The 13,555-nt window shown below is 35.1% G+C and overlaps 1 non-coding gene across 1 annotated transcript; it reads left to right on the top strand.

Moving 5' to 3' along the window:
* The first annotated feature begins 7,265 nt into the window (after nt 1-7,265).
* TRNAP-AGG (transfer RNA proline (anticodon AGG)) lies at nt 7,266-7,337 on the top strand. The gene has a single exon. It is a non-coding gene; the product is annotated as a tRNA-Pro (tRNA).
* The last annotated feature ends 6,218 nt before the right edge of the window (nt 7,338-13,555 follow it).

The raw sequence follows: 13,555 nt of genomic DNA, 5'->3' as shown, positions 1-13,555 counted from the left end.
TTTCTTGTATTGTGTAAGCCAAAAATAGTACCTACTGTCAATGTTGATTTTTATAATACAGAATTTAGAATTTTACAATTTTTTATAAGCATACGTAAATCAATGCAGGCGTTTACGTCTTGATTGACTGACTGACAGACTTACTGACTAATTGACCTAGTTAATAAACCAAGAATTCTACCGGTATTGAAGAACTGAACATCCATAAACCAAAATGCTTTATTTCCTTCAAATAAACCAAAATCGTTCGCTGACTGCGCTCAGTCTGAAGTGAACGAGATATTTTTAGATGAGTCAACACCGCAATTCACTTCGCCGCATTTAATTCTCAACTGCCTACGCTAACAAAATATTTTATTAAGTAAGCCTAAGTAAGTTACTTTGTTTGTTAGGGACGTTGAGTTTATCTGATTGATATAAAACGGTCTCAAGATAACTTAGCGTCTTGAGTTTTTGGGTTCATCATGAAATAATCATTTTACTGAAGTTAAAGTGATGTAGACTCCTGGTTTGACTTTAGAATATTGTTTGCTGTTAATCGAGGCGGAAGATACCTGTCTTTTATCATCAACACATCTCGAGTACACTCAGTTTTCTTATTCAATTAATATAGACTTTCCGCAACTTTAACCCAGATTTCAGCTCAATCTCAATCTAAGGTGGCAAAGAAATTCTTGTCCATATTTTACCAAGAAACCAAATGTTTGCGTACCACTACCGCGCCAGCATATAAGATACGTGAATCCAAAACACACAGACATATTTCTCTTAGCCCTAGTTTGAGCGCGTAGCATAAATCCGTAGCAAACATGCGTAGCGCATAGTTATAGCGTAGACTAGGTTACATAGGCGTAGGTGCCATGAAGCCTAGCAAATACAATTACACAGTTAGTGCGTGCTTGTTCTAAATTCTACGAACAGTTCAGTTGTAATAAACGGCGACTGTTAACAATATTGAAATGCTTAAATTCGAGTCATTAAAGCTATAAGCATGGTCGTAACGTGAATTTTCTACGTCTACCCACATGTGGAACTGGGCCAAAACGAAATGGCGGTGCGCCGACATTACCAAACGAACGTTTTAAACCTCCGACTAACAGTTTCATGAGACAATTTGCTTGGCATTTAAATACTTGTTGAAGACATGATAGGCTGGCACAATTTCCTAGGCGTTAGGCTAGAAACTAGGTTCTAATAAAGACTGACTTATTGTTGCCGTTTGTTTTAGTGGTTGACCGAGTAGATAATTACATTAGACCTTGTTAAAAACATTTTTATCTCATACGGTATTTAATTATGGTCATGCTCCATGAAATATAGGATTGAATAAAAAAAAATATGTTTAGAGTTAAAATGCCTTCAATATGTTTAGTACACTTGCATTACTTAAACTCTGCATTATTTTCACAAAACGCATTGCTCCCTCTCCACAAGCAAGGAACTGTGATATTACAAACACAAATTCGATCGATTTAGTTATCTTAAAAGTGTTTTTCAGTTAGCATGGAGACCATTAATAACGGCATGCAAATCAATGGGCTGACTGACATCAACGGCTCGGGAAAACCCGTACGTGCGGCAAAAGGAACAAGATTTAATAGGGTTCGGTCCTAGCTGAGATTTATCAGTTTTAGACCCTTTGCCCACTACCAAGATAATGAGCCTGATTTAGCAAATTTAGAAGCTATTGCAATGAATTACCAGATTGTTTTAACTTATCTTGAATTATTTAGAAGCAAAACAGAGTCAATTGTTTTTTACGCAAGTAACATTGACGTAACTACTTTCTATAGATATTCTTATAAATAGCCTTTTCCCATGAGGCTGGCTGAGATCAAAGGACGCCAAGCAATTCTCAGAATAGTGTTACTCGATAATGAGTTACATTATTCATATACAGTAAACATATACAGCATCGTGTTCTTAACACTTGAAACAGCTTATGTATATTGAAAATTACGTCTCAGAATATACTTTAAGTGCACTATCACAATTTAGATCCAATTTAAGTTACAAATCATGAACATGCAGCTTTTCAAAACCACTCTAATCTCTAAAACACAAAAGTCATAATTCAGCATACCAGATGTTGAACTAAAACAAAATTGTTTTACCTACAACAGCTAGCACGGGAAGTAAAAGTGGGCTGACACACGTCGGGCTCGCAAATATCGCGCGCTAAGATCTTGTTACAGTTTATTGAACCTACTACTTGTCTATATAGTAGTACGCGATTTTCTACAGTTGATCCTATAACGAGAGTTTGACATTTAAAATGTACTGCAAAATTAGTTCCTACGCCACCCGCTAGAGGCGCTGATCAGATTTTTATACGAAACTAGCTGACCCGCGCAACTTCGCTTGCGCTTGCGTCACTTAATAATCACAATTTTCCCCGTTTTTGTAACATTTTTCACTGTTACTCTGCTCCTATTGGTCGTAGCGTGATGATATATAGCCTATAGCCTTCCTCGATACATGGGCTATCTAACACTGAAAGATTTTTTCAAATCAAACCAGTAGTTCCCGAGATTAGCGCGTTCAAACAAACAAACAAACAATCAAACAAACAATCAAACAAACAATCAAACAAACAAACAAACTCTTCAGCTTTATAATATTAGTATAGATATTAGTATAGATTTGACGATAGCTAGCCGGTTCCCGAGAGTCGGTGTCAGTAGAGAAGCGACCATCTGGATTTTGCGTAAATAAGTATGAAAATATTCTTTACTTTTCTACACTTTCTACTACCAGCATCGCCCCTCGCACAATTAAAAATCACTGTTCAGAGGTATGATGCAGCAACTGCTTTAACGTACCATTTCGATGGCATATAAATATTTTAATATTTATCTTGCTATTGAGCAAGAACTATTTTGATAACTCAATTTCCAAGAATAAAAGATCAACGCATGTTATAACAAAACTGTCAAAGCCGAATTTCTAATGCTGGTATTTCGACTAGGCTTTACTTTTTAATTACATTTAGAGGCGGATACGGAGCGCAGTGCTAACAATAGATGACGCGCCACCAACTGCGTGCTAGTGGCCAGTGTTTACATTTACTGACGAAGCTCTGCTATCGGGCTGTTAGGAAATAAAACCTGCGACTTTTTTACCTTGATCATTGAGCGTGAACGAGTCGGCCACTGGCGGGATATGTTTGAACAATAAGGTCCACTACACCGTGAATAGATTTAGATGTAAATGTAGTTTTACTTCACAGTGCTACGTTGGTATCGTGTCTGGTATATGGCAATAGGCTCGCCCCCTAATACATGGAATTAACATTTTAAATAACAAAATGTGTGTTTATTTTATAAACCTGTAACTGTACCTTTGGATATAACAGCTTTGATGTTATGTATTTGTACTATAAGTTAATTTTTACTGCATTATGTGTAAACCTCACTAAGTCTAACGATGCACCTGTGTAATGTTTGTCGGTCGTTCCGTTCAACACAGTCACTGTGTTTTTTAAATCACGTCAATCATTTTTTAATCATTTTGCGCTCATTTAAGCTTCAAGCGTACTGTCACCGAACGTTCGGCTCCAAAGGTTCGACAGGTGTGTCGATGCGCTTATTGGGTACTGACAAAACAGAACCTCCTTTGCTCATATACCTCAGCGAAAATAATAATCTTACTGCACACGTATTGTTTCAGTTATTATATTATTTAGTCCGTTTAATGAGGGGCTACCTCGTTGACGGTTTCCGGGCACTTTGCCAAACTACAGCCACTAGTACCTACCAGGAATTTCTTAACAGGAAAATGCAGGGACAGTTTGACCTAGGACCTGAGTTCATGGGGCTTTATAATTATTTAGAATTTAACACACCTTTCTCGAAATATACTATTATTAACCATTATATTCCAGTAAAAAACTAAAGGACTTTAAGAGCACCTACTGAAGCATGAATAGGCACAGCGCAACCAACACTACTGTCCACCGATCTATGAAAAGTCCGCGCCAAAGTTTGCTTTACTCGCTGGCCAGTGAGAACAACAGGCTATAAGAACATTTTATGCACATAATATAGCAATATATGTGTCGTAATTTTCTATACACGGTAAAATTACTAAGAAAAGCTCTTTTCAGGCACCGTCAAAATGAGAATTTCAAGAAAATTCACCAAATGTAAAGCGAAATACATTTGGCTTGGAGCAGCTCTTGTTGCTCATAAATATTGCTAATGGTTTAACTGAACCGAACTGACTTTGAAGATAAATTCAATATAACATTAAAATAAATCTTTGTAAAGAATTTTGAATATAAAATTATTTCAGTTATAATTTTTATAGGCATAATCTTTACAAGCAGTCATTGAATTCTTTGTATTATTATCAGTCATAACTTATAAACTTTTGCGTAGCATGTTTATTGCATAATAGAATATCTACGAAAAGCAACGCAAAATAAGAAAAAAATAATGTCATTTTAATTGTTTCAACTTTTTAAGTACAGTCAACTTGGGTAACTTTGAATCATTTGGGTAACATTGACAGTGGGAATTTGACCTAGTTTCGATTATTTTTTCATATGAAACCAACACAACTGATAAAAGTTTGCAAAACTAAAATAAACCTTTATCAATTGTGAGTGTCATATTCCCACTGTCAATGTTACCCAAATGATTCAAAGTTACCCAAATTGACCTTATTACCAGGTAGCTCAATTATATATTATTTAATTTAAAAATAACACAGCTAGGTTACCCGATTGAAAAATATAAACTTTAATTTCTATATTATTATCAATCCCTTGACCTTAACGCAACATAATACCTTATAAGTGTACTATACTACTACTACTTGTTACTATACTATACCAACTTGTCAGTAAAATCCAAGCAAACTACTAATTTAATAGAAAGTAAAAATTAAACCTTGATTTTGTACAAACAACCAAAATGTACAAAATAAAATTATAGTATCTCTAGGAAAAGATTGCGTGAGTAAAAGATATCTACATGCTTCTACTAAAAGCTTTTATAAGTCGAAGAAATAAAAACGTCAAGTGCCTACAGCAATTTGTATTTCTTAACAAAATTATAATACTTATAGAATAACAACTTAGTACCGGAGCACGATTCTCTACCACTATCGAACAGCGACAACTGGTTAAGTTTCGAGACATTATGTATAAAAATCTAATCAGCGCGCGTTAGCGGGCGTCGCAGGAACTAATTTAGCCGTACATTTTAAATGTCAAATACTCAATACTCGAGAGTACCGACTGTAGAGAATTGCACTACAGCAGCTTGATTCGCAACTACTACCTAGTACCGACAACTAGTCAGGTATCGAGAAATTATGTACGAAAATCTGATCAGCGCCGCTAGCGGGCGTCGCAGGTACTATTTTGGACGTGCATTTTAAACGTCAAACTCTCGATACTCGAGAGTACCGACTGTAGAGAATTGCACTACAGAGCTTTGTACACAAGGTTCGCGGCTAGTGGAGGTATACATAAGTTAGAATTTAGGTCATCAGTGACCCGCTACTTATGCAAGTGAATGTGGCTTGTTTGATACACCTATTATACATAATATATTTTGGAAATGTACAGATTTTTTTTTAACCCTTTACCGTCCCATTGGTGGGCACGGCTCTCTTCCGGTACGTGGCAGACCCTTGCCAATTATTTTTGATCTAGATAATTCGTGCATGCTTAGACTCGCTACTAAGTTGTCGGACTATAATAGTCCAATTGAAAAAACAAACAAGTGGAATTGCCTAGACAAAATTGTGTTTACTACAAATCAAGGCTAACCAATTACAGAATTCAAAACATTAAATATCTAGAAAATGTCAGTACTCTGACCTTGTTATGTTGGAAATATAACTGGAATTGACTTTTCGACGGCTATACTAGAAATTATGAATAATATATTGAGTACTATTTTCGATATATAGAGCTAGAATGTTGTGAGTCTGTACAATACGGATGATATATGCCAGGAATAATCTCTGAAACCACTACAATCATATGAAAAAAACTTTATATTTTGAAAAGTGCTTTTCATACCGTATGATCGACAAAGGCAAAATATTACATACGCATTAGAAAATAACTAAAAAATAAATTTTGTGTCACTAGATATGAAAACCTGTATAAAATCTTTTAAAACCTGAGCGAAGCCGAGGCAGACCGTAAGTCAGTAAATAAGTATATAATTTCTTTACTGTGGTCCTTTCACAGCTGTTCCCAGAAGGATATGATAACAACCTGAAAATTGGCCTACTTCATACCTTAGAAGTGTCCTAAAAACCTTTGACGATTATTGCTTCTATAAAATATAATATCGAGCTTCAATTACAATTTTATTTCTCAGAACCAATGTATTAGCTATTTTTACTTTAGCTCTAGTTTATTTAATCAAATATTCAGTACCATTTAACATCTACTAAAACATATTTGAAAGTATCTCTACCTCTCCTTCATGACCAAATCACTGAACTAATTTGAATGACATTTTGTACAAGTATAGTTTGAGATCCGACAACTGCCCTTTGTGTAACCGCGATAATCCAGGATATAACTACAGTCAACGAGAAGTCCACGCGACGGACTAATAAATGCGAGTGCATTATCTTTCTTCATGCGTTTGACGCAATTTGAAAAACAACCACCACTTCTTATTACATACCGTAACGTCGCTAAATAAATCCCAGCCCACCAAACTTTTCATACAAGCTAATATACTACTCATACATTTTTTTTAACCCGTTACTGTCCCACTGCAGGGCATGAGTCTCCTCCCAAACGAGAATAATGACTAACAAATCAAAACCATCACATAATCCATTTCAAAACAAAAACATCCAATCCCATCTGAACCCATTACTCTGAAAACAAACGTTAAATTCATGGGAACGAAGGATTATTTGGCACATAATATTTAATTCATTTTCCCTTTTCAATGGTGACAGGCAACACTTGTGGTTGAGAACAACGCGCTGTGAATTAGTTTGACACTATCGCTCCAACTCGGTGCCTATTGCCTTCGTTTAAAACTTACTTGTGACGGCGTATGTCTATTGTTTTATATGAACGTAATGTGTGTTGATGCTTTCTTTATTTATGGTATATAGTGGTTCGCGACTTTAGTTGGATTTGTTTTTGCAGCGATTGTCGCGGAATACATTGGTGGTGTTTAGGTAGGTCACAAATTTTATGTATTTACAATATGATTTTAAAAGTAAAATTCGTCTTTATTCTGCGCGTCTGTACCGTTCTTTCAAGTTTTAGATCAACTGGCTCGTTGGTCTAGGGGTATGATTTTCGCTTAGGGTGCGAGAGGTCCCGGGTTCAAATCCCGGACGAGCCCAAGTATTTTTTAATCAATGGAAAAAATATTAGCACAGCACGCTATTTTTTTTTACGGGAAAAGTCGTCAAAATCAAATTTCGGGAAATTTGTGCAAAATAAAGGTTGTACCTAGTTATTAAAGCTTTGTTCAATCAAATTAAATATTGTTAGTGTAGCACTCACCGGTCGATTTCCTTTGGCTTCAATAAATTGAATACCAGCGAGTGGCGGTATATCATATTGAAGCCTGAATAATATACAAGATTGTGAGTGATTGGCTACCGACAGAGTATTTCCAATGTAATTTTATAAAATCACGGAAATTTTCCACAATTCAGTATTTGTAGTTACAGTACATTAGGTTACAGTATATTATACCTAGGTAAACAAATCATTTACTAGACTTGTTAGGTTTCAATGACTTTCTTCTTGGTGCAGTGGTAACCGCGTCGCTACGCTTGAGGCGTCGAGTTTTTGATTCTCATACTCACGAACTATTTAACATCAAAGAACTTAAATAGTTGTTTTGGGTCATTTACTTCGTGTTGTGTCCGTACTCCGTTGCTTGTAAAAGTGACCTAATAGCTATTTTTGTATAACTTTTTAAAAATAGATTTCTCGATTACAATGACAAGGCTAAAATAGTTGTCATAATACACATGTAAATGTGACATATAAATGGGATTAGGATTGCGGAATGACAGAGCCTTTTTTATAATAGCTTTCAGGCCGCAGAATACCTGAGTCATATTCCAAAGTTTATGAAAATAATTTAGTAATAATGTGTATTTCAAACCACAAGTAAGCGATCAATATTTTCGATTCAAGTAAACGATCAGTACCAATAAGCAATACCAAAACCTCATAACGCTTTTAGCTCTTAACGCGCTAATGGCCAGTTGCGATTTCTGGTCGGTAAATTATCAGGCAACTAAGCAACAATTAGTATTGAATCGCTAGATGACCTGTCAAAAGTTGATGCTTTACACTGCACACATTAATATAGCAGAAAAACAAGCACAGAAGTAAAAGATTCTCATGCCACGAATCTAGGGCACGAACTACGTAAAGATCATGGCAAAATATTGGGCCGGTATCAATACCTTTAACCGTCTTGTCAACGCGCTCAGATTAGTTATTGTAAATTAAGGTAACAGTCATTAGGTCATATCAAAGGCAATGATCCAGCTTAGCTAACCTTGAAACTTACTAGAAAATAAAAAACAAATTACTTTAAAATTATTTAAACAACTGACACAAACAGAATATGACCGACATAATATATAAAAAACGTACTCCAAATCCCGTCGCATTTATAACGACATCCAACGAATATTTCATCGAACCTACGCGAAAATTGTCAGCGAAAACTTCTTATTTAGTTATACGTAAATTCCTAAACTCCACAAGGATTTGCGAGAAAATGGCAAGGGGTAACAACAAAGCGTTTTGTCAACGCCATGTTATTAAATCAAAACGGAAATGAGGTGCGAAATGCGACAATTTTTTCATACATACATGATCCAATTTTTGAAAAGGTTGAGTGGTGACTAGCGACTTTTAGAAGAGGTCATCTGATACGTGTTTTTAGACTGTAGTAATTAACATGTGAATTATGTGACGTCAATGACTGTGTAGTTTCTGTTTCGCTATAATTCTATGGCATTTTATTTGGCCGTTAAAAGTAGTGTAGCGCCGATTTACTGCTACTTATTTCCATATATTTTCGCGGCTCGCTATGTTATTGCACGTTTAGTCGTTTATATTGCAATAACGTTTTTAAATCATTTAAATGCAGCTTACTTGTATATATGCGATCGTTAAAGTTTTTATTGTGAATTAAAACTGTAATAATTGCTGATGCTGTTGCTGAAATTAATAATGCTGATTTTAAAGCGATTCTTTCAGCCTAAATGCTTTCCTATTGATTACTTACACAATATTCAAACACAAATAAAGACTTGCTAGAAAAATACCGTAAACGCAAAAGAAAGATATAATAGCCCATTTTTTATACGCGCCCAAAATTCTCTGTCCATCGACCCGAAATGAAAGGACTCGTCAAATGAAAAGTTGTCGCGACTTTTTGAAAATTTGCATGTTTTCCTCGTGAACCCGAACTGGGCTCATTTTAGAGTGCAACTCCCTTTTGGGTCGAGTACCACTTTCCGACGATTTTTTAAACAACATTTCTCTTTTTAGTTCGTACATTAACCTTGTTTAATGGCTACGAACGATATACAAAAGCTTTCCGTTTTAGTGGTTTTTATAAAACAAAGGCGTTTGTAGGCTTGAAATATACCCGTGAATATTGAAGAAAAATCCCGTTTGTAAATTGATCCTACTCATATTTGTTGTAGTTTAAAAGAATAAAAAGGTTTTATATTATGAAATTATTATAAAACTAGTTTATCCAAGCTGGACCAATTAACTCTGGATCAATTGACCGCATGATTTATATCCCGTACAGGCGCTGGACTTTCGTCCACAATTGAGCAATGACTACATTGTGGTAACACGAGATACTAAAAGCCCAGACTAGCTAATAGTCACTAAAAGTCCGCGTAAAACACTGTATTAGCTTTGTCCACTATCCGTCATCTTGCAATAGGTTTATTTACCGTCTTTGACCGAATTAAGTACAGAAGACTGCACAGCGTCAGTGATATGGGCGAACGAGTCTACGGTTCTATTTCCATTACGAACAAACTGCTATTCGGCCTTTCTTATGTCTATTGGATAATTTTCAATAGTATCCCGGAGTTTGGTAAAGTACCTGGCATATGACAGTAGTCTTGCCCCGTATTACTTACGACTAACATTGTAAGCGGCGAAACGCGAGTGTATTGCATGCACCTCAGTATATACTTTGGGGTATAACAGATATGACGCTATGTAGGTACAGTCAGTTCCAAAAGTAGCTGATCATACTCAATCTTTTGAAACCCTATATACTGAAGTGTGCACATTATTCCTTGGAAAAACATTTGCCATTGATTTTAATGTTTAATTCTAACTCATTGTACCTGATTTTGATCAGCTATTTATTAAAGTTACGTAACACTGAGGTTTTGAAAATATGAAGTTTTTGTTTTGGAGCTGACTGTACATGACACTTCTGAGCACAAATATTTTCATACGCGTCTCTAGAAAATCCTACAGAACATATTGTATTCATTAACTTGAAGCGATTCGATACATGTTGATATATCGATTGCCATTACCTTTATCGCGATGGCCTTGTAAATGAAAATCAATTCGTCAACGAGGTACGATGTGGCTGCTCCACTTGATGTTCAAGCCAATACTTGTATCACCCTGTATCGGCAAACGGTTACAGTAAAATGTCATGTTTACATACAAACATCAATCTTTATGTCGTAAAATGCAACGGCGAGAAAATGTGGTGTATTTTTTTTTGTATGGTTTGTTGTCAATGTAGTATTAAAGGTTTCAAACCACCTATGTTACCTATATTAAACTTAGCTTTTCTCTTAAATAAATATTATACATAGAATGCAAGAGAAATATAACATCTAACCATATACAAAAGTAAGTACTACGATCTTAATATTATAATGATAAAATTCTTAATAATGATGCAATACCATACTCAAGCCTGTGTTTCGTAATCGTAATTCGTATGTAAAAAAACTATTTTTTACTTACACCCAGGTCAAACTTCTGGTTGAAAGTTCTTCTAAATAAAATCCGAATCTTTATCAACTGAACAAGAAAGCAGTGCAAACAAACCCTTAGCTGCGTTAAGTTAAACCGCGTCTCACCTACTTTAATTAATTAGCGAGAGTAATACTTCGTAGACCTGCGTCAGACGAGCGGAGATAAGCTTCGTAATCTAGGCTTAAGTATGTAGGCCACGATTCTAATGTATGTCTCACCATTCATATGTTTGAATCTTAGACGACGTTAAGACATGGAAAATGAACCGATAGAGAATCATTTTTTTTTAATAAATTTAAACCAAAAATAGCGTTCATAAAGCTGAAAGGACTACTCGATTAAATATGGGAATATTTTAATCAAATATATACATAGAAGCTACATAATCTGAGCTTGAATGCTATGCTTACGCGAATGTCGTCACATTTAACTCCATTTAATTAGCAATTTAGGGTAACTCTTTTCATATTGTGTTATTAAAAAGACCAAAAATAATGTTAACTATTGGCTATGTTGAATAAACCATTTACCTACCTCAACAACTCAAACTTATAGTAACATCATGTTATTATTTGAAAACCACTATACACTGTACATTGCTTTCTTCCTTAGAAGCAGCAATGTACAGAATAGTGAGCATCAATTTGACGTACACTAGTTGTCAAATGAGATACGTGATAAGCCCGCTGATACAAAGTAGGTAAAGAACTAGGTCATTCGAACAAAGAGTGTTTACTCAAATCCACGATGATATTATCACAACGCACATACACACATGTGATACCACACACATACGTTGCCGCGGATTAAAACACGAACTTCATAAACTTCCTCAACGCAAGCTTAGAACTAACCGCGGGAAGACGTACTACGTATTTTGCTTAGCTTGCACTGGTTCTTTATTAAACAAGAAAGATCATATACTATGATTTTAGGAGCGACTTTAAAACCCTACTTTGTTTAAAAAGAAAATATATTCAAAATAGTAATCGCGCAAACAAGTATATTTAAATCCCAAATTGAATCGCACTTTATAATATGAGACCAAAACTATAAATGCTGAAAAGTAACTGGATAGAAGACTGAAAGAGATACAAAAAAAACATTTGAAAAAAATTTAACTTCACCCTTATGATATTGGTAATGAGTAAATAAATCACCAATGAAAAGTCGTATATGTATAATAAGATACATATGTATATGCATGGTACAAAAAAAGTTTTTGAAAAAAGTAAACAAAGATGAAATATATGATGATGAAAGTGATGAAAATAACTTGGCAATGATGTATCTGCTTTCCTAAAATTAGAGCGATGCGTTTTTTATAAGGTCACTGCTTCCTTACCCAGGTTTACGTTTTTTGCCCGAAAAAGCACATTATTATTTTTATCGGTCGTTAAACGTTCAACTAGGTTAAATAGCCTTTGGCGATAGTCTGTAGATAGGTCAACAAAGTGGTGTCAAAGTTTACCGTTTATTTATTTTAAAATACACCTACAATGTCCCTAGCAACAGATTATAAGTCACCGTTAAGATTTTCAAGATCTTAGTCACCTGAGGTTTACACGGGTGACTAAAGCCGCACGAATTTAGGAGCGCGCCGAAAATCGACTGTCTAAATGGCAATTAAACTAGGTTGAACGCGACTAAGTGGTTGAAACGTTAGTGAAACGATTTCTGAAGTAACTAGTCTTACTTAAATCGTCTCACATAACTATTTCTTTATAGAGAGTAAAATAAATACAGAAATAAGTACCGATGTACTGGGGTAACCAGAGCTCAAAGAAACAATAAAAACTTCAGTCTTTTAAAATAGTTAACAATTTTTTTCCTGAACTGTTCTTAATGCTGTTCCAGGGTTGTTTAGCACATGAAAATATAATTTCTGAACCTGCTAGCATACTGCTATAAATATATCTCTGCTTATGCTTATAAATTTATAAGCAGATATTATTAGTATAAGCTATAAAAGGAAGTTATCTAGTACCCACTTAGACCTATCCCTATCTCTACAGCAGAAGCTAAACAAACTGTTTATTCCGCCTAAAGTCCCGTTCACACAAACAAATATAATAAACCCGAGCTATTAATTAAACAACACACACGACTAAAGGTCCGTACACACGGTAGAATTCCTCGCTGCGACACAGTTATGTCAAAGGGTTTAAACAGTGATAAACTGACAGGCGATAATGAACATTCGCCTGTGAAATTCCAGACGACTTTTTATTGCAAAAATTTTATCTCTTAAAACTGACTAATGATTTGAATGCGTTCCTGGATATCCAAGGAAGAGGTCTTTGCTCAACAACGGTTAAAAAAGTGTCTACTAATTCATTATATTAAAACTACTAATCTACTGTAGATTATTCAATTTAATTCTCTAAAAAAACAACTTGCCGTAAATGTTTCGTGTATTCTGACCTTGTTAGTCCAACTATGTCTGAAAACCTACGCAATACAAAATCTCACTAAAAGAACTTTAAAATGACATGTTCAAATTCTTGCTGCCTACACAACTGAATTAATGTTCAATATTCCCTTTGTTTACTGTTC

Source organism: Anticarsia gemmatalis, chromosome 12 (assembly GCF_050436995.1).
Source record: "Anticarsia gemmatalis isolate Benzon Research Colony breed Stoneville strain chromosome 12, ilAntGemm2 primary, whole genome shotgun sequence".
Classification (NCBI taxonomy): domain Eukaryota; kingdom Metazoa; phylum Arthropoda; class Insecta; order Lepidoptera; family Erebidae; genus Anticarsia; species Anticarsia gemmatalis.
This window is presented reverse-complemented; position numbering and strand designations above follow the sequence as displayed.